Source organism: Suricata suricatta, chromosome 14, assembly GCF_006229205.1.
Source record: "Suricata suricatta isolate VVHF042 chromosome 14, meerkat_22Aug2017_6uvM2_HiC, whole genome shotgun sequence".
NCBI lineage: Eukaryota > Metazoa > Chordata > Mammalia > Carnivora > Herpestidae > Suricata > Suricata suricatta.
Window position 1 is genome coordinate 84155641 of NC_043713.1, and position 23870 is coordinate 84179510.

The 23870-nt window shown below is 49.9% G+C and overlaps 1 protein-coding gene across 6 annotated transcripts in view; it reads left to right on the plus strand.

Annotated features, from left to right (window-relative positions):
* LOC115277288 (refilin-A) overlaps window positions 1–23870 on the plus strand; it is a 237868-nt gene that overhangs the window by 22880 nt on the left and 191118 nt on the right. For 2 of the 6 annotated variants that reach the window (XR_003902351.1, XR_003902350.1), the window contains 2 exons: window positions 15009–15074; window positions 15179–19145. The exons of the other annotated variants lie outside the window; for them this stretch is intronic. The gene's annotated coding sequence lies outside the window, so the exon portion shown is untranslated. Of the gene's footprint in view, window positions 1–15008; window positions 15075–15178; window positions 19146–23870 lie in introns of those variants that run through there. 6 annotated transcript variants of the gene reach the window in all.

A 23870-nucleotide genomic window follows, 5' to 3' on the forward strand; every position in this document is an offset into this window, starting at 1 on the left:
AGGAAATGGTCTGAGGCCACAATGGTAGTGATAGGAATAGGATTTGAGCAGTGATCTGTGGACCTACTCTGTGTTTACCAGTTAATACTGCCAAGCCCTGGCCTGTGTTGGGGAGAGTTAGAAGTCAAGTAGAGTGTTTTTGTTTTTTTTATAGTTTACATAGAATATTTTCACATTAAATGTGAGACACTGATCAGGCGCATTTATCCACTGGATCAGTGCTTCTTCACAAGGTTTACTACATGTTAGAGTCTCAGGTTAGAATCCCTGGGGATCTTGACAAAATGCAGTTTCTGACCAAGTAGGTCTGGGGTGGGGCATGAGATTCTGCATTTCTGACCAGCTCCCAGCTAAGGCTAATAATGCTGGTATGTGGATCCCTTTTTGAAATCAGGCTTCTAGAGCCCATTTTCCTTTTCCACATCCTCTTACTACCAGTTGATCCCAGTTACTTCACGTTTTGGAGAGGGGGAACGAAGGTGGGTGCTGGTGGCCTTTTCAAACCCTTTGTCAGTCAGGGTCACTGACTCATCTGCAGCAGAGAAGGTCTCTGGCTAACTTAGTCAGAAGGGGTTACAGAACTGAAAGCCAGGTGGAGGAGCCCAGTAGCCCTAGAGCCATGAGAGTGGGCGCCAAGCAAGCCTCTGTTCTGGGCACCTTCGGGGCCCATGTGGAATGGCTCCGTCATTACTCCTTAGAGTATGAGGAGAGAAAGTCTTGGGCGAGCTTCAGTCTGCTCCTTGCCCGTGGCCACTGAATAGTGATGAGTCCCTGGGGCCTGGGCTTTCACAGTGGAAGGGTGCAGCACCCGGATTTACCAGCCCGCCAGTGGCACTTAGAGGGAGAGGTGGTGACGGGGTGACTGCTGTCCCCCGCGGGTTCCTGGGGCTGCTCCCAGTCAGCTGTGCGAACTCCTGGTGTTCGGCGGGCAGGCAGGTGGAAGGAGAAGAGTGTTTACCGAGCCCTGGCATGTGCATGGTCTGATTTTTGTAATAACCGTAAGAGATATTTCTTTTTTACCTTTTGAGGAACTTGAGTCCTAGACTTAGATAATTTGCTTAAAGTCAGAAAGTGGAGAAGCTGCAAAGTGTGTATTTTGTAATACAACAAAATTTGGCAGAAACTACTGCTTCTGGGGTAAAGGTGGCTTTAAGTGGGCTGAGCATTTGGGGAGTGGTGGAAGTTAGGGAGAATGTGTGTGGACACAGGGAGTGAGGTGCCTGGTGATTCGAGATCTCCCAGGTAGAATGCTCGCGGGAACAGATTGCTGTGTTGAGGGTAGGTTTTTATGGGTTTTGATGTATGTAGAGTAAGAGTGGAATCTTCTTTCCCTTTAGAATACTTTCTGGTGACCAGGCCTTCTGGGTTAGACCGGAGCCCTTCTCACACTCCCGGCCCCCCAGAGGCCACACGGTATTGCGGCTTCTCTGCTGGGTGGTGCTTTGACGAGGTGTATGATGGTTTAGGGAGATGTTGAGATCACAGTTGCCGTGGAGAAGGAAGTGGCACGGCCCAGTGGGTGGAGTCTGGTGTGCACTTAACGTGCGGCACCCCAGACTGTTCCAGTCCGTGGCACACGGGCAAGCTTTGTCTTGTTCGCGCACGAATGAGCCGTGTTCCCTCCCTGGCCAGGCGCTGAGGGGAGCCTCCTGCTGCCCGTTGGCCGAAGCAGGAGCTACGCTTCAAATAGGAAGTCTTCCATGACTGAATTTTATCTTATTTCCAGGGGGAGCATTCTTTTCCATTCCTGCCCACTTCCCTTTGATTTTGAGCCTTAAAATTTTATTCTAAGAAAGTATTCTTTTCTGTCATACACAAGACTGTAATTTGGTAGAGCTAAGAAAGGCTTAAAGCTCTTCTTGAGGCCACAAAGCTCACAATAGCTACAGGCTAAATTTAACCTCTGGTTGGTCTACCATGTAACCTGTGCTCACTCTCCTTCACCACAGCACCCACCAGGGCGTGTGTGTGTGTGTGAGTGTGTGTGCGCATTTGTGTGAGGGACTTTTGGTGGGAAGTGAAGACCGTATATACCGTTTACGAATTCTCTTTAGAAATTGAAGCAAAGAGGGAACTGTTGGAAAGGAAAGGAAAAATTAAGATTTTTTAATAAAATATAATCTCGAGTAAAAGAATGTAAATGAAATACACAACTTTTATTCTAAACTGAGCAAAAGGCTTACAGAGTGGAAAGGACTTGGATCAGTGTGAAATAAGCATGACCCATTCATCATCCCAAAAGAATAAACAAATGTCCACTGTGTATATTGTACGTAGGGCCTGCAGAGATCACTAGAAGGGGACATGTTACTGAAAGCATTCCATGTCCTTGTGTTAGTTTCCAGAGCTAGTGGTTTCCTAGGCCGCAGCTTCCTGTGGCTGTGACGGTGTGCCACAAACTAGGTGGCCCAAAACAACAGAAAGTTATTCTATTGTGGAGGCCAGAAGTCTGAAAGCAGGGTGTCAGCAGGGTCATGCCCCGTCTGAAGCCTCTAGGAATGAATCTTTTGCGTCTTCTAGGTTCTGGTGGTTGCCCACCATCCTTGGCATTGCTTGGCTTGTGGATACATCTCTCTAATCTCTGCCCCCATCTCCACACTACTTTCTATTCTAGCCCTTTCGTGCATGTGTCTGTCTGAATTTCTCTTTCCTTTCTGTTACAAAGATACCAGTCGGACTCAGGGCCCACCCTAATCCAGTGTGCCCTCATCTTAAGTAATTACATATGCAAAGGCCATCTTTCTAGTAAGGTCACACCCTGAGGTTCCAAGTGGACATGGATTTTTGGGAGGCAGTATTTATCCTAGTACACTTTCTCCTGCAAAGCTCTGGCTGTCCCAACCTGACATTGACGAGTTCAGGCGAGAATGAATGTGGGCACTTGGTGCTGCAGTTGGAAAATGGTGATTGAGCTGTTGAGTTTTGATTGAGCGGCAGTGGAAGGGAGACTTTGACGGTGTGGGTTTCTGAGGAAGAAGACGTGTTGAATGTAGTGAGGACTTCAAGTGAATTTTTACATGGTTTTTGGAAACCACATTTGAAGAGTGTGTTCCCTGTTCCAGAAATGAACAGCATTTCCAGGAGGAGTGCTGAGGCCAGATTCACTTTCTACTAGAAATGCAGCAGCAGAGCCCACTCAGGAGCTGATGTCCTCGCGGAACTCAGTTTTCCAGCCCCTCTGGGGCCTTTACCATACTTCACCTCCTGTCTGTCCGTGGACGCCATCCCTCCTTCACTTGTAGGACCTTGGTGGTCTCCTGCCTTCCTGGTTTTCTTTCTTTTTTTTAAATTTCTCTCTCTCTTTTTTTAAATGTTTTATTTATTTTTGAGAGACAGAGAGCATGAGCAGGGGAGGGTCAGAGAGAGAGGGAGACACAGAATCTGAAGCAGGCTCCAGGCTCTGAGCTGTCAGCACAGAGCCCGATGCGTGGCTTGAGCCCACAAACCATGAGATCATGACCTGAGCCGGAGTTGGATGCCTAACCGACTGAGCCACCCAGGCACCCCATTCCTATTTTTAAGATCAAGTTCTAGCTTTATAGGAGGACCACTGCAGGTGTCTTGCAGCTGTGAAGGTTTTATGTTTTCTCAACAATAAGTCGTAAGAAAAAAAGTCCGTAGCACCTAGAGTGTCCCTGTGGCTTACAGGATCCTGTCATGCACGACTCTGCTTTTGCCCTGTCTTCTGCCTTCTGCGTGCTGAGCTCCCACTTCCTAAGGGCGGTCGTCCTGAATAGCTCCAGACACTGGCTGTTCCCTAGGCTGGGGCCCTCTGCCCTCCTACTCTTTGTGGCTAACTCAGTGTGTCCTTTGGATTTGAGCTTAGAAGGGGTTTATTGGGGGCCTTCCTTGTCATGCTGAGACTAGTTGGGAGGCCCGTTGTTCAGACAGCTGTGTCTGGAGGTGTCAGCCTCTGTGACAGCCCTGGTCATGCAGTACTGGACCTGCCGCCTTGCCCTCCTACACTGTAAACCACAGGAATGCAGAAACCCTGGCTTCTCCGTTCAGCAGAGGACTCGCTAGCACTTGGCCTAGGGCCCGACAAACACGGGGCAAATACAAATACCGTGCTTGTGGAGCATACGCCTGCGCCCGCGATGCTCTGAGCCCGGGCCTAGGGGTTCAGCCACCAAGGCGGCTGCATCGGCAGCACTCGTCCTCTGGGCCTCCTCCCGGGTGGCTGGGCAGACCGTCCCCTGCACAGGAAACCCTAAACGTGGCCCGAGCCAGCAAGTGTTAGGGAACTGAGAACACGGGCTGCTTCTTATAAAACACTTCCTAGTAAGTAAGGGACCTAGAAGTTGCTTTGGATTCTTTGTACCTCACACTTACAGTCCAGCACATCATTGTCTGAGCTCGTGCTCGTCGTCTTTGCTGAAAGTCGTCTCCAGACCTCCTGGCACTGCCATCTGTGCTATAGGCTTGGTGGAGGCTGACTCCCGGGGCTGGTCCCGCCCCCACCAGTAGTGGTGGTTACTTTTGGGTGAGTGTGGAGGCATAGACATCTCTTCTTTCCTATTCTTTTGTTTTTATCCTTCCCAGACAGTGTGCCCTTGTCCCTTTGAGTGAAAAAAATGTAACCCACATGTTCTGACAGATCTAGTTAAGAAATTAGTATGCTCTCTGCTGAAATAGATTTAACTGACCAATTAGAATCTGCTACTATAGAGTAGGATTTATATTTAATGCTTTATAGGAAGTCTGGCAGCCATGAAGCTGTAGAAAGACCTGTAATACTTTCTGTATTTCTTATAGTTCAAGTAGTTCTGTTTTTTCAAAAACCAGAGAAGAGGTCATTTTCACTTGACTTATGACAGAGTAATTATGTAGTTATTTTTAAATGACTAGATTTCCTGAGCCAGCAGTCTGAATTTCAGAGAATACATCGAGACGAAGAAAGGAATAGGGCATCCAGAGAGGAAGGGTAGGGATGCGCCGTGAGCCGGAGCCGGAGCCACTGGGAGAGGTGAGGGCGAGGGGCGCCAGGGGCCCTGGTTCTGGGCACTCCAGCAGCCTTGGGGCTCAGTTGCAGTTGTTGACATGGAAACGCTGGCAGTTTCGGGATTTTCCCTGTGAACGCGCAAAGGCTGAAGTTCCGGTCGGAAGAGGCGATGCTCTCTTCCAGCGAGACAGCCGCTTTGCCCTCTGACCGGCGCATCTGCCAAAATGCCAGTCCTGAGGACGCTCGCCCCTGGTTCCTCACACGGCGCCTGAGCGCGGCCCCTCCGTGTGCCTCTGCCCGCGCCGCAGGCGGGTTCCAGGCCGGTTCCAGGCCTCTCCCGGCTCCTCCGGGCTCCCGAGCCAGCTCGCCCCGCCGCGGCCCTCTCCGCCTCTGTGGGGCCTCCCCACGCTCTCCCGCCCTCCCGCCGGGCCGCCCCCTCGCAGGCTGCCTCTCTGGTCTCGTGGGCCTTTCTGGCACGGCATGTCTTTTCTCCCATGCTTTGCCTCTCCCTGTCAGTGGAATTCTTCCCAGTTCCGTGTCCCTGCAGGGGACAGCTTGACGAGTGTTCACGGCTCTGAGGTAAACACGCCCGCGTGCACCAGGCGTGGCCGGGCCCCCCGGGCCCCTGTGCTCCTTTCCACGTCTAGCCCTCTCCGTTCCTGCGGGCGGAGCCCGATTTTGCCTGGTGCGTGCTCCGTCAGTGGGATCAGGCAGGACGTCCTCCTGACGGTGGAGGGCACTCACCCGGCGCTTCCCCAGGCGACCTCGTCCCAGTCCTTGCGCCAGCCAGTGGCCCTCTCCATGGTAATGGCTCACAAATCTAATAAAGCTACCTTGTCTGAGTGCCAGTTCCTTCCACCCAGCTCTTGTCCTCAACATCTACTCTTAGGTACTACAATTGTCCAGACCTAGGTCTTTCCTCCGGCTTCCCGTCTTCATGAGTGGCTCCGCCTCTGCCTAGTTATGCACACAGAACACGGAGGGGTCATCCTTGGCAATTGGTCTTCCTCACCCGTCGGGTTTGGTCCACCAAGCTGCCTGATTCTTCTCTCCTGCGTATATCTTGAAAACATCCAGTCATTTTTGCCTCCACTGCTTCGGGGCAGGGTACCGTTCCCTGTAACCCAGCCTGCCACGGTGCTCGGACACGCTCGCCCCCGGGTTCTCCTGTGCTCCTTCCTGCTTTCCACTTGCCTGCTGACTCTACTTTAGTCACGGTTTTCTATTTAAAAATGCAAGTGATGCTCTCGCTTTAAAATATACAAAAACTAACTGCTTTGGTAGCTTCCCGTTGCCCTTAGGATAAAGATCAAGACCCCCGGCTTCTCCCGTGCCATCTCCCCGTTCTCCCCGTGCACAGTGTACTCCCGGGCTCCTGTGCTCCTCTCACGGGGGCCCTGCTCCCTCCCGCAGTCTGTTGCGGATGCTGTGCCTTCAGGCCGAGTGTCTCCTGTAGGCCTGAGCTCCGGCTCCTGCTCCTGTAGGTGGGCTTTCCCGACCCTCCTGACCAGGTCGGCCCCACCGCCCTTGCCGTCACGGGCTCCCCGCGCACCACCCAGGGCTACCTTGTAACACTGAGCATAGTTTGGGTTTTATGGTTCTTGTGGACATCTTTGACGATGTCTGTTTCCCCAGCAGATTGTCACCTCCACACAGGAAGGGACTAGGTGTGTTTGTGTTGAGGGCACACACACCCCGTAAACATCTGTTGCTTGGTGGCCTATGAAGGCGTCTTAGATGTGCTCTGAATTCACTGGTTCTCTGCAGTTCTTGCTGGTTGGAACTGGCGTTTTAAGAGGCCGGGAGAAGAAGCCAGCCAACAAGGAAACGCATCCCTCATACACAGACGACCTCGGGCGGCTGTCCGTGAGGGACGTGAGGAAAACCCAGCCGGAGGATGAGAGAGCCTGCAGGGTAGGAGGCGAGTCCGTCGGAATGGGTCAGTGGAGCCACCCTCTGAAAAGGCCCTGCCGACTCTGTCACTGCTGAGAGGACCCAGCCCCCAGGGCCTCAGGGAGACGCAGGCAGGGCAGTGTCTGAGGCCCTGAGGGGGATCAGGCCTGGGGAGTTGGAAGACCGGAAAGGAGACAAGTGAGGTGGTGTGTGGTGTGCAAGAGGATGTGGTGGTGACATTGGGTGTCGCACATGTGCCCCGGCGAAAGGGGCATGCGTTGGAACAGGCAGGGGAAGGCTAAGGTTGAGGCAGGGGCGTGGCACGATGCTGCTTGTAGTTTTAAAGACTGGGCTGGCGGCTTGTTGAGGTGCAGGAGTGCGGCCGAGAGACGGTGGATGGGCCGCTGTGGACGGCGGCGGAGCTCGGCCGGGGTGGCGGTCGTGGCTGCGGAGACAGGCCGGGCGGCTGGACAGAGGGTCGCGGGTTTGGGGAAGAGGAAGCGGGGTGAGCCCATGTGTGGATGCTCTCTGGGTGGGAGAGCACGGAGGGAGCGGGCTGCGGGCGGGGGTCTGCGGAGGCTGTGTGCCGGGTGGTCCTGGGCTGGAGGCGAGACTCGGGAGTCGAGGTCGAGATGGCATCTTAGGCCGTGTGACTGGGTGAGATTGCTTGGAGAGAGATTATGGATCTAGAAAAGAAGGGGGCCCCGTTGGATCCCTGCAGCACCCCAACGTTTAGAAGTCAAGCGGAGGAGGAGCGTCCAGTGAAGGAAACGAGGAGTGGCGCGTGAGGGCGCACGGCGGCTGACAAGGGGACGCAGCGCCGGCCGCGGACAGAAGGGGTGTCCTATGGTCCCATTGAGTAGACGAGGACGGTGCCTGTTGGATTTGGCGGCGTCAAGGTCACAACGGCCTGGATGAGAGTGGTTGTCAGTGAGGGTAGAGGCAGACCCCTGACGGAGAGAACGTGAAGCGCGTAGCCGGGAAGTCGGGCCGTGCGGGAGAGCGGGGTCCCTGGAGGTCTGCCTGAGGAAGGGGGGACAGACAACATGCTTTATGGGACGGAGTGGTTGATGACCGTGAGAGTCCTTGCAGGGTGTGATTCAGGGAAGGCCTCCGGAGTGCTGACGGGCACACGTGGCGGGGCGGGCCGCGAGGGGCAGGAAGGAGGAGGAAGACTGCAGAGCGTGCAGGTGTAGATGCGGCCTGTGGGAGAGTGAGGACGCGGTCTGTCGTCACATCGGTGCTGTTCTCTCAGTACATTATCTGGGCAGGTAACCAGCCCCAAGAGAGGGAGGAGGAGGGGGTCCAGGAGATTTGAGGAGAAAGAAGGACACTGCGGACATCGTCGTGTGACTGCCAAGTGGCCATTGAAAATCCTGCAAAGTGCGGACTAAAGGCTTTCCGAAGAATTTGTGGAGGCCTGGCGCCCAGCTGAGGTTCATCGTCGTGAATTCAGTAAAACCTGGCATCGTCAGCTGGTGCCTGTATGGATGGGTGGGGAGTTGGGTTTAAGTAAGGTCGGGGTGTTCCTAAAATAGTGGTACAGGGAGAAGGTGACAAGAGTGTTAACAGTGAAGAAGGATGAGGAGGAGTTCTAATGGATGGCAGTAGAGTGAGCGGGTGACAGGAGAAAGGGAAAGCTGAGTGCTTGTGAGTCTGCAGGAGGAAGGCTGTGGAGTCGGAGCTGGCCAGGATGAAGCACCTGGTGGCCAGAGAGGGGCTTGCTGTTGAAGGGACTTTGGGGACGGCCTAGGAGCCATGATGGAGAAGGAGGGTGACCGGTGAGAGGGGTGGGGCCACAGAGTCCATGCCGGGAAAGGAAGTGGGAGGAGGAGCAGGTAGGGTCCGGTGAGTGGGACGGAGTGATTAACAGCAGACTGGAGGTCCTGTGGGAACAGAGTCAGAGAGCTGGAAGGGCAGGGGGTTGTGGTCACATGAGAGGGCTTCACGGGAGACAGGTCAGCTGCTGTCACGGCACTTAGCGCTAGGTCCTCGCTGTCTCCAGGGGATGACGGGCCTGAGTGTGCATGGTTTTTGATGCCTGTGCAGGCAAAGTTGATTTCGCTCTGAGATTTAGGATGCTGGGGTCTAGCTTTCTCCTGGATCTCTTTAGGTCTTCACAGGGATCTGTAAGCCAAGGCTTACTGGTTTTCTTTTTGTTACGGAAAATTTCAGATAAACTCAGAAGTAGAGGAAGTAACAAAATGTACCTCTGTGTACCCTGCACCCAGGTCAAAACGCATCTTTTGCTATTTTTGCTTCATGTACTCCTTTACTTCTTTGTTCACATGAGAAGACAGTTTATCAACTGAGTTAGGTTTTGTGGGCAACTCCGGGTTCGTAAGGGTCTCGGCATCTTACTGATAACGTGAGCACTGTGCAGTCAGCGCTTCAACAAGGAAGGGAATACACCCTCCGAGGTCTGTCCTTGAGTCTCCAAAGCCTGCCTTTCACATCATGGCAGTACGTGTGACAGGCCAGTACGCCTGCACTATCCTGATTACCTTAAAAGGAAAGAGATGTAAAATCACGTTCGGTGACGTACTTGCCTGATGTTCTGGGACTAAGTGGAAGTATACTTCTACATCCCCTTCATTCCTGTGCTGGAACTTCAGTCGCACAGCACCGGCCCTGCGTCTTCTATTTCCCAGGCTTTTGGAAGGCACCCCTGTCCTGCCCCCAACCGACCCTCTTGCTCCCTCAGCACCCCGCCTCTCCTGCATCATCAGTGCTGACAAGACACGGTCCCCAGCCTCCATGTCCACTGGCATGTCCCTCTGCAAACCTGTTTGCTCCCATGTCTGGCTGGCAGGATTAGTGGCTCTGCAGTGGTTTTCTCTTCTCTGTCTGGTGCCAATTCCGGGACGCGTGCCTTTGTATTTCCGTGTCACAGTCCGTCTCTGTCACGGTCAGAATCACGCTGTGAAGCGTCTCGCAGCATCTGGCTTCACGCATGTGCGCTAAGTCTAGTGTTGAGGCGTTTGGCTGCTTATTCCTCTAGGAGCATAACTGGATTTTTCTCCCCTTCTGAATCAGGGTGACTAGTCCTGATTTTATGTCTAGATAGTACTGAGTGTGATCCAGCTTTCTGGAACATCGGCCACAGTTTCCCGACCTCCCCCTCTGTGGTTGGCACTCCTCTGCCTCCTGGGGCGTCTCAGCAGCACGGGCGCCCTCGGGATGCCACCTCTCCGTGTGTTGTGCTCGGCATCTCTGTTCTCCAGTACGTGCCCTGTGGAGACCGGGTCCTTCCACTTTGAGTTCCCGGTTTGCAACCACAGAATTGTTTTAACAAGAAATTCATGAAAAACTAGTGTACTTTTTCCTCAGGCAAAATAGTATTATTTGGTTAGCTGTGTAACAGTAATGTTGTAAAAAGCATATGCAAAAGTACATTTAATCACATTTGAAAATTGGTTTTTCAAGATCCACACCTATGCCTCCTAGCAGAACCTCGAGAGCTCCTTCTAGGACCGAGGGGCTGCTATCTGTGTGCTCTGCTTCAGACTCTGGCTGAAGCTTGGGGAGAAAACAGTGTCCTCACTCTGTCCTGACTCCTGACATTTGCACCCTGCAGTTGTGACCAGAGGGGGCTCCTTCTCCCACAGGCATGTCTGCCTCCAAGGAAAATGAAGGCCAGCTCGGGGCCCTGGGTGTCTCCCGCATCCTCCAGGCCGCGGCTGAGTTTCCACGTTGCCTCTCGAACTAGGATGGGGAGCGCTTGTTTGACTTCTTGCATCTCCGATTCCGGTGTGCTTGCTGATCCCTCACTGTTAGCCGTACTGAGAGGTCAGCGCTGGTTGGGATGTCGCTTGGTGTCACACTGTTTAGATGAGGCAAAGATTGCAGTGGAGAGAAGGAGGGCCCCTTTGCACGGAAGGTGGGATGGAGGCACACAGGCTAAATTTAAGTAGTTTTTCTTTCAATTCTCAGCCGAACTCTTAACTTCCTGTTTGAACAGTTCTTCCCCAGTGTAGGTTGAGCCCCCCCCAGATTGCTGGGGGCATCCTGAGGTGTCATGTGGAAAGACGGGGCGTTGCCCTGGGCAGTGGCAGGTGACCTCGGGGCAAGGCTCCTTCTCCCTGGGGTCAGAAAGGTGGTTCCGCAGTCCTGCAGGCTGTCCCCTTCGGAGTTCCTAGGGGCCGTTGCATGTGAGCCGTGTCTTGAGTGAGAGGATCTTGGGACCGCGGATTTGGGATCTGTGGGGTTTCCCAGCTCAGACCTGCTGTCTTGCTTTCCAGACCCCTTTGTGTGCTTGCCGTCCGGAGCCTTTTCCTTGTAGCCTGCCCTTCTGTCGTCCATTGGTTCATCACGTGGGAAATTGGCTGGAGTTTTTCTTGCTTTATCTTTTTTTCTCTTTTTCCTAAATAATGTAGCTAGCCCCGCCCCCCACCATGTGGTAAGACTCGTAGGGATGTGTAAGCAGTTCTCCCTGGAGAGGGGTGTCGGTCCTCCTCAGGGACACCCCGGTGGGAGCTCAGGCAGGAACTTCGTGTGCCCGCGCTCTGGTGCGGAGCTTCTGCCTTCTGCGCACTCAGTCGGCAGGCCTCCAAGCCACGCGGTGTCCGCAGTGTCCGGGTGGCTGGGGGGGGGGGGGGCAGGGTGTGGCGCTGTGTTTTTGTCCTCCTGCCCTGAAGCCACGGATTCCTCTCCCTCTCCAGGGACGTGGTGCTTAGGGTTGGTTGGGGAAGCCAGCCGTTCGGGCTGTTCATTTTGATGTTCAGCTTCATGACAGTACAACGTTCCTGGTTCTGGGATTGCTTTGTTATTGCCAGAGGAGCAGGAGAAGAATGTCTTCTCTGCATTAACTGATTGTGTCCTAAAAATTTCAGATGCACAGTATTATAACATTTTCCTTACCATTTATCCATCATGTATCCATTACCAGGACTCAGCAGTTAGAGTGATTTTGCCACATATGCTTTCTCTGTCCTTTTTTACTGTCTGTCTCTCTTTTTTTTTGCTGAAGCACTTGGATACTCTTCTCCCACATCAAGTCACTGCATCCCTGCAAACTCCGCCATCCATCTTTGGAAACACTGCCGTTTGCCTGCCTGCAGTGGCGGTGGGACGCTGGACACCGTTGGCGGTGCTCCTTGTATGGCCGGATACCTGGCCCTCGTCATGGTTCCTCGTTGTCTCCTTTCAGCAGCTGGCTCATTGGAATCAGCTTCCAAAGAAGGTCCTCATATTCCATTGGATCGTTAGGCCTTGAGTCTGTTCAGTCTCTCGCAGCTCCGCCCACCGCTCCCCATTTCCAGGGCAGGTACTTGTGGGAACAGTGGGCAGCTGTCCTGTAGCCTGGCTCACGTTCTGGTGTTTTCCTGCTTGCTCTCTGACATTTCTTCTGTCCCTCCTCGAACCTTTCAATAAAAATGTCTAGAGGCTTGGTTAGGTTCCAGTTCAGTCTTTCAGCAAAAATGTTTCGAAGTGATGCTGTGTGTTTCCTGTTTCCTGTCGGTCACATGCAGGGGCGGGGCTACACACAGGGCGGGTCGCTCCTCTCTGAGCGGTGCTGAGATTGGTGAGCAAGCGGGTTTAGGTGACGACAGCCTGACCCTTGCAATGTCTGCTTTCTCGTCCTGGTCAGGTATTTCCTAGCTGGGGGGTTGCAGTACCTCAAAAGATGGTTCGCAGAGCAAAGCTAGGGTGGAAGCGCAGTGCTTTCCTTCTAATCACCAGTTTTCAGGGCAAAAAGTTGGTGCCCTAGTTACTTCCAGTTTTGCTCAGTGCCTCTGTCTGTCCCGTCTTTCTCTCTCTGCTCCCCTCCACCCCCATTCCCCCACGCCTGAAATCATTGTAAACTTGTGAACTATTGTGTATTTAATTTGTTTCAGTAGATTGCACTCAGTATTCCTTTTTGATGCTCAGTTGTCCCATTTTTGGCCAATGGGAGTCTCTTCATAAATTGGCATCGCTGTTCCTTTGGCATGAGTCTCTTGCTTTCTGGCATAACAAGATGTCCCAGGCTCATTTTGTAAAATCCTCTGGCCTTGAAATCAGCTGTTCCTCCAAGGATTCCTGTGCCTTTTGGTGGAGAAGGGTGTTTAAGGGAAGGGTGTTTTGCCATTGGTTGTCATTGCTGCTAGGTCTTTTTGGTGGATAGAGCTAGAAAAGACATGAATTCAAACAGATTTTATGTTGTACAATTTTTTCCTTAACTTTGATTTTACGTTCGTATCTGGTTTATCTTACATTGAATCTTGGTTCCTAACAACAATCACAAAATTACTTATTTGCATAATCCTAATTTACGCACCAGTGTAAACAACACACCAGTGTCTTTATAACTGACAAACTACTGAAAGGAGTTTGATTTCTTTGCGCTTTATTTGTTGACAGAGGGTGTCCCTCTAAGTGTGCTGTGCTCGGAGGCCCTTCATGGGTGTTACCAACTTGAAAATTCATTCTCTTCATTTGTTTTAGAATTTAGGGATTGTTTTCCTTTTTTTGATTTGGTTTATTTTTGGAATATATGTAAATGTGTTTCTAAAGCTGAAACTTAATGGCAAGGTACATTTGGAAAAGTTTTACTTCATCTTTGTCTCCTTCATCCCCACCGATAAACGCTTACATTCGCATTCGGTTTTATGTTCTCCTCCATGTTAATTTATATACATCATATAAACCAACACATACGTTCTCATTTGCGTCCTGCTTTGCACAAGAGTTAGCGTCGTGTGTCTCCTCTCCTGTGTCTTGCTGTGCGCATTAAACAGCGGGACTGGGGTTGGCTCCGTGGCAGTGCGTAGTCTTCTTCCTTGTCCCTTGTTTTGAACAGCTGAGCAGCATTTGACTGTGAGGAAGTACTAGAGTTAATTGGACCAGTCTGCTCTCCATAGGCCTTGGGTTGTCTGCAGTTTTGCTGTGACAGGTACTGCCTCACCAAATAACCTGGGACATCGGGTCACACCTGTGGGGGTTACAGAGCAAAGGAGAGATGCATATATAATTTTTCTGGCCATTGGCTATATTTTTGCTAAAATTTGGGTATCTAGTTCAATTTCAAAATCCTGCCACTTCCTCTTCCTACTTATTTTGCCATTTTATTGTTAAAGACATCTCTTCATTTGCCCATTACCCTATCTTTGTAGGGAACATATTGAAGGTGTTTGAGAAGACCTGTTGATTTTATTTAATGAATTAATTGAAGTGTCACTTACTGATTATAGAATACAGGGGATGAAAAGTTTGGTAAAACATAGTCCCACACCTGACAAGAGTTCAGAGTTCAGCTAGAATATTTTGGGATTTCTTTTTTTAATTTCCTGATCATTCTGTTTGTTGTATATTTTGTCCCATGTTGGTCATCAGAAGACTGGTGGTAAGGCACTGGGAAATGTGTCTTTACCTGCTGTGCCAGAACGAAGCAAGATCCGTCTGTTGGGGGGCGAGAGGCTGTTGTCAAATATTCCATAGATGTGTGTATATAAATGCATATACATATATATATATGTGTGTGTGCATGCATATAAATTGAACACCTCCCCTTCACCAGAATGTAACAGTGAGTAGCATAGAGTTCTCCCTCATGGCATTTACATCTGAATACAGGAGATCTATCAAAAACCAAGGGACAATAAGATAATTACAAGTTATATGTGCTTGGAAGGAATCAAGCAAGAGATAAAAATGGAGTCCCAGCCAGGGGCCTTCCTTAGGTAGTGGAGGGGCAGCTGACACAGCAAGCCACACACGAGGTGGGGAGACAGCACTTCAGGCACTAGCTTGGGGGGGTTGAGAACTGAAATAGGAAAGTACAGTGAGGTGTGGGGGAGAGTGGAGGCAAGTTCATGCAAGGCCTTGGGTTTTCTTTTAAGGGTTTGGGTTTTATGTACATCAAGAAACCAGTGAGGACAATGTAACAAGGGAATGGCATTCAATACCACTGTGTCATATATTTATTCTTCCTGTAGACTGAAAGGCTACTCAAATGTGATGTTTTAGCTCTAATGCAACACTGTCCTTTCTGAAGTTCAAAATGGAGATAGTTTTCCTTCTTGCTCCTTTTTGCAGGACAGCTGCTTTTCATATTCAGGTCTTCCTAGGATTTCCTTTCTTTTTCAATAATATTCCCTTGATGATGTTTAGCTAATTACAGTAAGTGGTTATAAGTGGATTATATACTTGGGCTATGAACAGGAGCATGATATCTACAAATTCTCTTCTTCAGACTTGCAAATCCAAGAGATACATCTCTCTGGAAGATAAGAGAGCTTCTTCTTCAAGATCAAAAAAGGTCTGTATTACCGTGTCACATTTATATGCAATTAATTATGGAACCAATAGCAATTTTCTGGAAAAGAGGCATTTTCAATATATTTACTTGTGTTTTTGTTACAGGAGACTGGAGTGATACCCATGTAGGGAGTCCCCAGAAGGAAGGACTGGCACACGTGGAACCCAAGGAGCTTGCTTCCTGGGAAGGCTTCTTCTGATGTGCAGGAGGCAGAGTGTCCCACTGACTCTTCAAGGGGAGGCTACAGGGAACCGAGGTCAACACGCAGTATCTCACCCTCCACCTCAGGGGACACTGTGCAGTCCTTTTTCTAGAAGTGGGAAGTACGAGATTGTTCTACAAGAGGAAGATTCCAGGGGCTTAAAAACGCAGAGGTTTGCACCTTGGGAGCCCCTTGGAATGTTGACAACTCAGGATCTGAAGGAAAGTTCTGTGTTAATGGGTTGCAGAATTCATGTGGAAGTAAACGTCACTTTATGATCAGTAATAATACTGAGTGAGGAGCACTATGCAGGAAGAAACCTTCCATAGAAAGACGGGCAGGGAGAAGCTTAGGCCAGCCGTAGCCCTACCTAATAGAGCAAGCCTGAGATAAACTGCCAGAATGGCCAAATAAGAGACTCTATGAAATAGCAATCCTTTAACTCTAGTAGTCGTAAGGAAATTTTCTCCTCTAAATCACGATACCAAATAGGAAAAATGATCTACAAGTGCCCCATGTGTAGGGAATTTTTCTCTGAGAGAGCAGATCTTTTTATGCATCAGAAAATTCACACTGCTGAGAAGCCCCATAAATGTGATAAGTGTGATAAGGGTTTCTTTCATATATCAGAACTTCATATTCATTGGAGAGACCACACAGGAGAGAAGGTCTATAAATGTGATGATTGCGGTAAGGATTTTAGTACTACAACAAAACTTAACAGACATAAGAAAATCCACACAGTGGAGAAGCCCTATAAATGCTATGAGTGTGGCAAAGCCTTTAATTGGAGCTCACATCTTCAAATTCACATGAGAGTTCATACAGGTGAGAAGCCCTATGTTTGTAGTGAGTGTGGAAGGGGCTTTAGTAATAGTTCAAACCTTTGCATGCATCAGAGAGTCCACACCGGTGAGAAACCCTTTAAATGTGAAGAGTGTGGGAAGGCATTCAGGCACACTTCTAGCCTCTGCATGCATCAGAGAGTTCACACAGGAGAGAAACCCTATAAGTGTTATGAGTGTGGGAAGGCCTTCAGCCAGAGTTCGAGCCTCTGCATCCACCAGAGAGTGCACACTGGGGAGAAACCCTATAGATGTTGTGGGTGTGGGAAGGCCTTCAGCCAGAGCTCCAGCCTCTGCATCCACCAGAGAGTGCACACTGGGGAGAAACCTTTTAAATGTGATGAGTGTGGAAAAGCCTTTAGTCAGAGCACCAGTCTCTGCATTCACCAGAGAGTGCACACAAAGGAGAGAAACCATCTCAAAATATCAGTTATATAGAGCATTTTGCTAAGAGTTAAAAATCTTAAAACCCATAAGTGCCACTAGGAAGGAAACCCTGTAAATACCTACATTGACCCAAGAAATTTTTACAGCAAGCCCCAGCAGGACATTCTTTTTGAAGAGGCATATGTGAAGTTGGTTTTTTTTGGTTTGGGTTTTTTTGTTGTTTGTCTGTTTTTTGATTCATGCCAAGTGTGTTCCACAACTTGACTTTGAATCTGGAATCCCTCTGAGTGTCTGCCCGAGACGGGCTGTGAGGTCCCAGTCCTGAGTATGTGTTTCCTGGGATTTGGGCATGCTGCCTCAGTAATTGGAAATACCATACAGGAAACTGTGATCGTTGCCCAGCCTCCTGAGTCACCCTCTGTCTGTGCTTTACTTAAAAGTTACCCCAGTTGTTTCCCCTTCAGGGGCTCACGCCCTTCCTTCTCTCGATTCAAACATACTGGTTAATGGATGCATTTGAAAATGGACAGCTCCCACTAAGATAGTGTTCTGGTATTTCTGAGGTTTTCACTTGATTCAGCCTCTACATATCTTTCCATATATCCCATTGTTTCTGAACCCACTTTACCTGTATGTCCTCAAAATACCCATAAATATCCACCCCTTCCTAGATGGCATTAAATTTCATTTTAGATTTTAGGTGACTCATAATTTCCATTCACTGGCCTGTCAGAGAAATCATTGGCAGACATACATGCCCTTGAACTTTTCTTGAACTTTTTAAAAAATTTTTGTGGATTCTGCTAATCACTGTGTCTCTATGTTAGATTTAATTTTCTAGTGGTTACATCACATACTTTTAACTTGAAATTTTTTTTTTAAATAGCTGAATGTAAATAGGAAGAAGCAAGCAAGCAAAGTTAGAAATTTTCTCCATCCAGAATTGCCCTCTCGGGCTCCTCTTGGAACGCATGGAGCTCCTTACTAGCTAGGGGAGACCATGGGAGAAGTGGATGGTGGGAGGAGTCGCTAATAATATTTAGTCTCAGTTTCTGTAACTTTGGGCAATAATGTGTAGGAGTCCTCAGTACCTTCATTGAGGATTATGTATCCATTCATTTTTAGGCATGAATGTCTATGTTACTCTCTCCTTTCTTCATTCATTCAAGTATTTATTGAACACCTCCTATGTGCCAGGCACTGTGCTAGGTGCTGGAAATACCACTGAGTAAGACAGACAAGGGCCCTACTCTCATGGAGTTTACTTCTGGTGGAGGAGACGTTGATACGCAAGTAAGCAAATACATAACGTAGTTTGAGATAGTGATTACGTGCTATGAAGAAGATAAACTAGGGTGATGATTTAGAGTGGGAGTGGGAGGGGGTGGGGCATCATTAGACGGCAGTCAGGGAAGGCCTTTCCAAGGGTGGCATTGGAGTGCGCGCGCAAGGCTGGAGGCACCGGCTGGCCGGCCCCGCCACCGCATCAGCGTCTGCGGCGGGGAAGGCGGCTGGTGCCCGAGCGCAGCGAGCAGTGGGGAGGGGGGGATGCTGAGTTGCTCAGTATTCTGACGTTTATAGGCCCTTTTTTTTCTTTTCTCCTTGTTCTTGTTCTTTTTTGTGTGTGGCTAGATTGATATTAAAAACTCAGTGGAAGGACTCAAGGAATGTTTAGAAGACCAAAAGTCCCCAATGATGAGAACGAAAAGCAACTAATTTTTAACTTTGTTTCTCTTCTCATTCCTGTTTCCATTGATTTCCCACATGTGGTCCTTATGCTCAGGAAGTCTTTGGGGGAAGTTAAAGGATCTCTGCAGCTCTGAAATGGGTGCGAGGTTCGTGGTGTCTGTCAGCTGTCTTAAGAGGTTGGGGAATGAACTACCCAAAATAGTCATCAAAATACTGAAACAAAGCTTGATTCTCTCTTCACATTTGAATTAACTTTTTCTGTTTGACTGGAAGGGGTTTCTGTGTAACTAAAACCTCAAGGCATAAAGGAGATTTAAAAGGAGCACATAATTTAGTGGGTGGGCCATGAAACTAGAGATGGGGTTCGGGGGTAGATGTGTCCCTCTTGGGGTTTTCATCCAGGTAGCTCTGCTCACAGTCTTTGGGAAGTCCCTCTCCTGTGTGTCCTGTCCCAGGAGAGGGCCAGCTGAGTCCCTGGGGGAAGCCTCTTCCGGGCCTGATGCCCTCGACTACCATTTACTGTAGCGTCTTACCCTTGTCCATGTCACGGTAGGCTGCGGTGTTAGAGAGCCGCCTAGACTTTTAGTTGGTAGAGAGACAGCTGAAGTATCATTGGTAGGATTTTAGTTTTAGAAAAATCGGTTTGATTTCTAGCTTTATTACTATTAGGTGCGTGAGCTTGGGCAAATCGCCTAATCGTGGAGTCTAGTTTTCTCACAAAATGAGAACATTAGGCTAAATGATTTCCGAGTTTCCAGCTAGTCCTAGAGTTCTATATTTCTACATAGTTGAATTATTTTATCATGCTGTTGCTGGGGGATATGACTAACACTTTTGAAGCTACTAATTTTATGTCGAGCTTTAAAGTCCATAATTGTTATCTTCGGAAAATATTATTTGACCTACAGTATGTCCAAATCAGTTTAATAAAATCACTTTATAACAGGGTTCTGTGCTTGACATGTGGTTGTGTGAATTCAGTGGTCATTGTGTGTGTGCGTGCGTGTGCACGAGGGGGCGAGAGAGAGCGGGGATGGCTTGTGTACTGTGTATTATGCCTAGGGCAGCCACATAGTTTACTGTCCAAACCGGGCCCTCCAGCGTACAGGGGGTGCCGTTAATGAGGACTACCGGCCTGCACCGGGACTGTCCCAGCAAATCCGGTTGTGAGGACACCCTGACCCAGGGGTTGCTACCAAAGCAAGTAACAGATGACTGAATTGCATCAGGAGTGACTCCGAGAGGAGTTGCAGGGTCTTGGCAAATTGGAGAAAGCATGCCTTTCTGGAGGGATGGCCCCTACTTGGCTGTGGCTGTTTATTTCCATGCTAGAATATAGGCCAAAGCTTCCCACATGTTCTGCTCTTTTAAGAGAAAACCAGCAAGCTGAATTTTTATGTAAAATTTGGTGATTTTTAAATGTTGGCAACAAATTCATGTTCCGTATGTGACCATCTTGGTCCCTGGTGTCGCCTGCCTAGTGCCCATAGCTCTCACTTCACTTTGCAAAGCCCTGCTCCAGTCCCTGCGGGCCGCAGCCTGCTCCTGGTGGGCTGCGACACACTCCCTGGGGAGGCCGGCCGCCCGTGCCCCGTGTCCCAGGCTGCGACGGTGCTCCCGTCGGTGCTCTGCGGGCTTGGAGGGGCCAGTGTGTGTGTTCCGCTCCCACCATCCAAGTGGGAACCATCCACACTGGCCTTTAGATGTGAGAGGGTTTGGGAAGAGAGGTCACGTGTGGGCTCAAGTGTCACTCACCGAGTCACTCTTGGTTCCTGCTGAGAGAGAAGTCTTGGCTGACTTCACAGTTTCTGAATAAGCGACACATGGCACCTTTAAGAACTCCGTCAAGTCCGAGATCCCCAGACACCCAGAGGGTCTGCTGTGGAGGAGCTGGGGGCCCAGGCCCCCTCAGGAGATTGTTGGATCCTTTTGTGTTGTGTGAGCTTGAGCAGGATGCTTTCTGAGAGATTTCCCAGCTCTTGGTTCTGTCTTACTAAAAAATATTTAATTATTAAACAGTTTTTCTGTACAACTTACTGTTCTCAGGAATTTGAAAAGAATAGGTGAATGGGAAGCAAATATCCGAAGCAGGTGGAGAAGGTACTGAGGGGAGCGACGAGGAGGCGGTTGTCACTGTCCCAGGCAGGAGCCAAGAGTAAAGGGCCTTGCCGAGTGACGACGGACCTAACGAGAGAGGAAACTGAGGTGGCGGAGCTCTTGCTCGTGACCTCTCGCGGCTCAGCTTCTCTGCACCTCGGGTTTCTCACCCATAAAATGTTCTTGAAAAGGGTCACCTAACTCATGAAATGGTTGGGAGGACTAAGCAAACATGCACGGAAGTGCCTAGCAGTTAGTAATCCGCTGGGGGAAAGTCCTCCCGGCTGCCTATTCCGGAAGGGGAGTCTTTGTTCTGCTGAGCCTCGCGGTGATGGGTGGGTCTGGGGTAGGGCCCGGAGGGGGAAGGCAGGACATCATGGCCTTGCCCGAGGGCCGGCCTCTCCCACACAGCCTGGGACCCGGACAGAAGAGGAGAGCTGTGAGAGAGGGTCCCAGGGGGCAGGGGGGCGTCAGGTAGCTCGCCTTCAGCGATGGCCCCTCACGACCACAGGCTCCTTCCTTAAAGTCTTGGGATGCTTGGTCGGATTCCTCACGGAAGCCGGGAAGGGCTGTGCTGAGTCCCAGCTGGAAGGGGACAGAACGGCTGTGCGGTGGTCAGATAGAGGTTTCGGCCAGAAGAGGGCAGCCGCGCGCTGCAGGCGTCCACAGGCCGTGTTTGCCAAGGCCCCGAGGGGCCCTAGTGTGCAGAGGTCGAACACTTTTAAGATCATCAGTAAATTAAAGCATTTCCTTAAATCATTCCCAGGTGAGGCGCCTGAGCAAATCCGAAGATCCCAGGGCCTGCGTGTGTTTATCCGCACCAGCGAGAGCTCCGCAGGGCTCTCGGAGGGGACTGTTCCACCAGAGCGCTTTTATTCTTCAGATTTAGGCATATGCAAATGAGATAAACATTTTTAGGTAAAATAATGGCATATAAAAATTGCTTTTCTTGGTTTTCCGGTGTCTTTATGCATTTTGTAGACTGCCTTGTGTTTACCTGGCCGGCTGTATTTCCCAAGTAATGCTTCTGAAAATGGGGTCACTCGGAGACTTCCCTGCCCCCTCTGTGCTGGCCCCCGCCTTCTCTGCATCATGAATTACGCTGATTAATGTGTGACTGTAATTGATAAACACTAATTGAGGAAAATTATCTGATTTAGCCACATGGCTATTCACTGTGCGGGGTGGGGGTGGGGGGCTGAGAGTCCAGAACAGAGGCGGGTTATTGGCAGGAATAGAAAATGTTGGTTGTAATAAATGGAAGAAAAAACACTGTGCTGTGCTGTGAAGAAAGAGAAGGCCTTTGGCTAAAACGAGATACGTGAGCCTGTGTCGTCACAGGGACGTGAGGGAGGGGCTGCGATCTGGCCTGACGTGCTTCAGAGAAGCTCTGTGACGGCGCAGGGCAGGCGGTGAGGACGGCCAAGGCTTCCGGGGGCCGGCCGGGGGGCGAGGGCTCGGCTGTGTGGACGGACACCGAAGCTACAGCGCAGTTTGCCTCTTGGTTGCAAAGAAGGCAGTTCTTGCTGTGACGCGGGAGTGAGGTTCCCGGTGCTGGTGTGGGTTCTATTTAGATTTTCAAATAAACCTTCTATACCACTTGGCGTTGTCGTCTTCCGTGTTTAATTCCTGTGCCCTACTTCGCTTGCCCGGAGTACAAAATTGAGGTGACATCTCTTTATTAACATTTAAATCAGTCACCTTGAACCTTCCTTCTGTCTCCAAAATATGCTTCTTACCCCTGGCACTCTTCTCTCCCTCTGTGCCCCCTTCTTCCCTTCTGAGACCAGCTTGAGACCCGCAGGGATTAAGTCCAGAGGGTAAGTCCCGCCTGTGTCCGGGGGAGACGGAGCAGGAGGCGGGGGCTGGGGTGCCAGAGTCCGTGTCACTGTTCCTGCCGATGACCGCATCCGGAGAGAACTGTGTTCTCCGTGCGCTTGACCCCAGTAACTATCAGAAAGCGTTTTATAAACCCCAGTGTGAAACAAGCTGGTAGGAGTAAAGTTAAACATGACATTAATCACAGAAGACGTGCATGGGTCACATCCTGCCATTTACAGACGTTTCAGGTTGAATCATGGGCTTTCCTACACGTGTGTAGAGCTTGATTACGAGAGACCATTTGAAATGACCCAAAAGGTTGAAAATAAAGGAGTGGAAAAACACCAGAAAGTGCTCGCCCTGAGGGAGCCGAGCAGTGGCAGCCTCGTCCGTCAAAGTAGAACGTGAGGCGAAGGGCGTCGGTATGTGAACTTTGTCAAGGAAAGAGTTGGGGGCTTTTATTTGGCCAACATCGCTTTGGAAGATCAGCAGTTCGTGCTTTTCGGGACGCAGGGAGAAACGCGGCAAGCCCTGGCCCCGGCGGGCTCTGCGGACCCCCACCCGCTCCACCTGCCGGGCCGCTGCCCGCTGCCCCAGCGTTCCCAACCAGCGGTCTTCGGTTGTCTCTGACCTGTGTGCCAACAAACCCTCCTGCAGCGTTCGTGGTAACTGACCGTGTTTTGTGCTGGAGAGAAAATCTCCCCAAACTCCCGGATGTGGAAAATGCCACAGGCCACGTTGTCTGACTAGAACAATAAAAATTGAGGTTGCCAAGAAGGAGCCAAAAATCCGTATCCACTTGGAAAGAAAACAAAACAGAACATCCTTCTTCAAGTGAACAGCTAAGATGGAAATACGAACAAATACACATCATTTACAAACGAATAACCATTATGGTGTCACATAACGCACCTGGTTGGATGGGACCAGGATGAGTACAGTGTTTTATGGCCTTAAATTAATTTGTTAGATAAACACTAAAAATAAACCAAACTTTCAAACTAACCAGGACCTTTGTCAGGATCCTTGTCTGTTGCTGTTCCTCTCAGCTGTTCCTGTACAGAGTGGTTTTGAAAATAAGGATAACACCTTTTGTAGTCATTCAATTCTTTTTAAGAATTTTACATTTAATTTTTAAGAGCGGGAGAGAGGGGCACGGAGTCAAGCAGGCTCCACACTCAGCAACCCTGGGATCATGAACTGAGCCAAAATCAAGAGTTGGCCACTCAACCAACTGAGCCACCCAGGTGGTCCTGGTCATAAAACTTCTGAAAATTTACACAGTTAATATAACGTTAAGAGGTTATTCAGTTACGCTTTCTTATTTAGAAAGGGAGTTCGTAGCTCATAATCTTTGTTCCAGAAGGGCTCATATAGCACATGACTGTCTGGGCTGTTCGCCATTGGGACTAGGTCTGGGACTAAGGTGACATCTGGCGTTAGTGTTTCGATCAACCATTGGAGCTTTGAAAGTGTGAAATAACTCGTCTAAGGCGGCGCGGGTTCTGTGGGCGGGGCCCCCCGAGTGCTAACACCACTTTTATGTTTTTTCAAGATTATTCAGATGCTCTCCCTCGTTTTTGAGGATTTCTAGTTTCCCATGAAAATCATCTCATTTTTGGACATCTCATTTTAGAGATGTATGTAACCCTTAAGTTCTTAGCTCTCACTGTCCTTTTGATGAATAATCTTTTCTCCTACCTTCCAATGTGTAGATTTTCTTTTATTTTTTAATCACACTTGCCCCAGTATGTC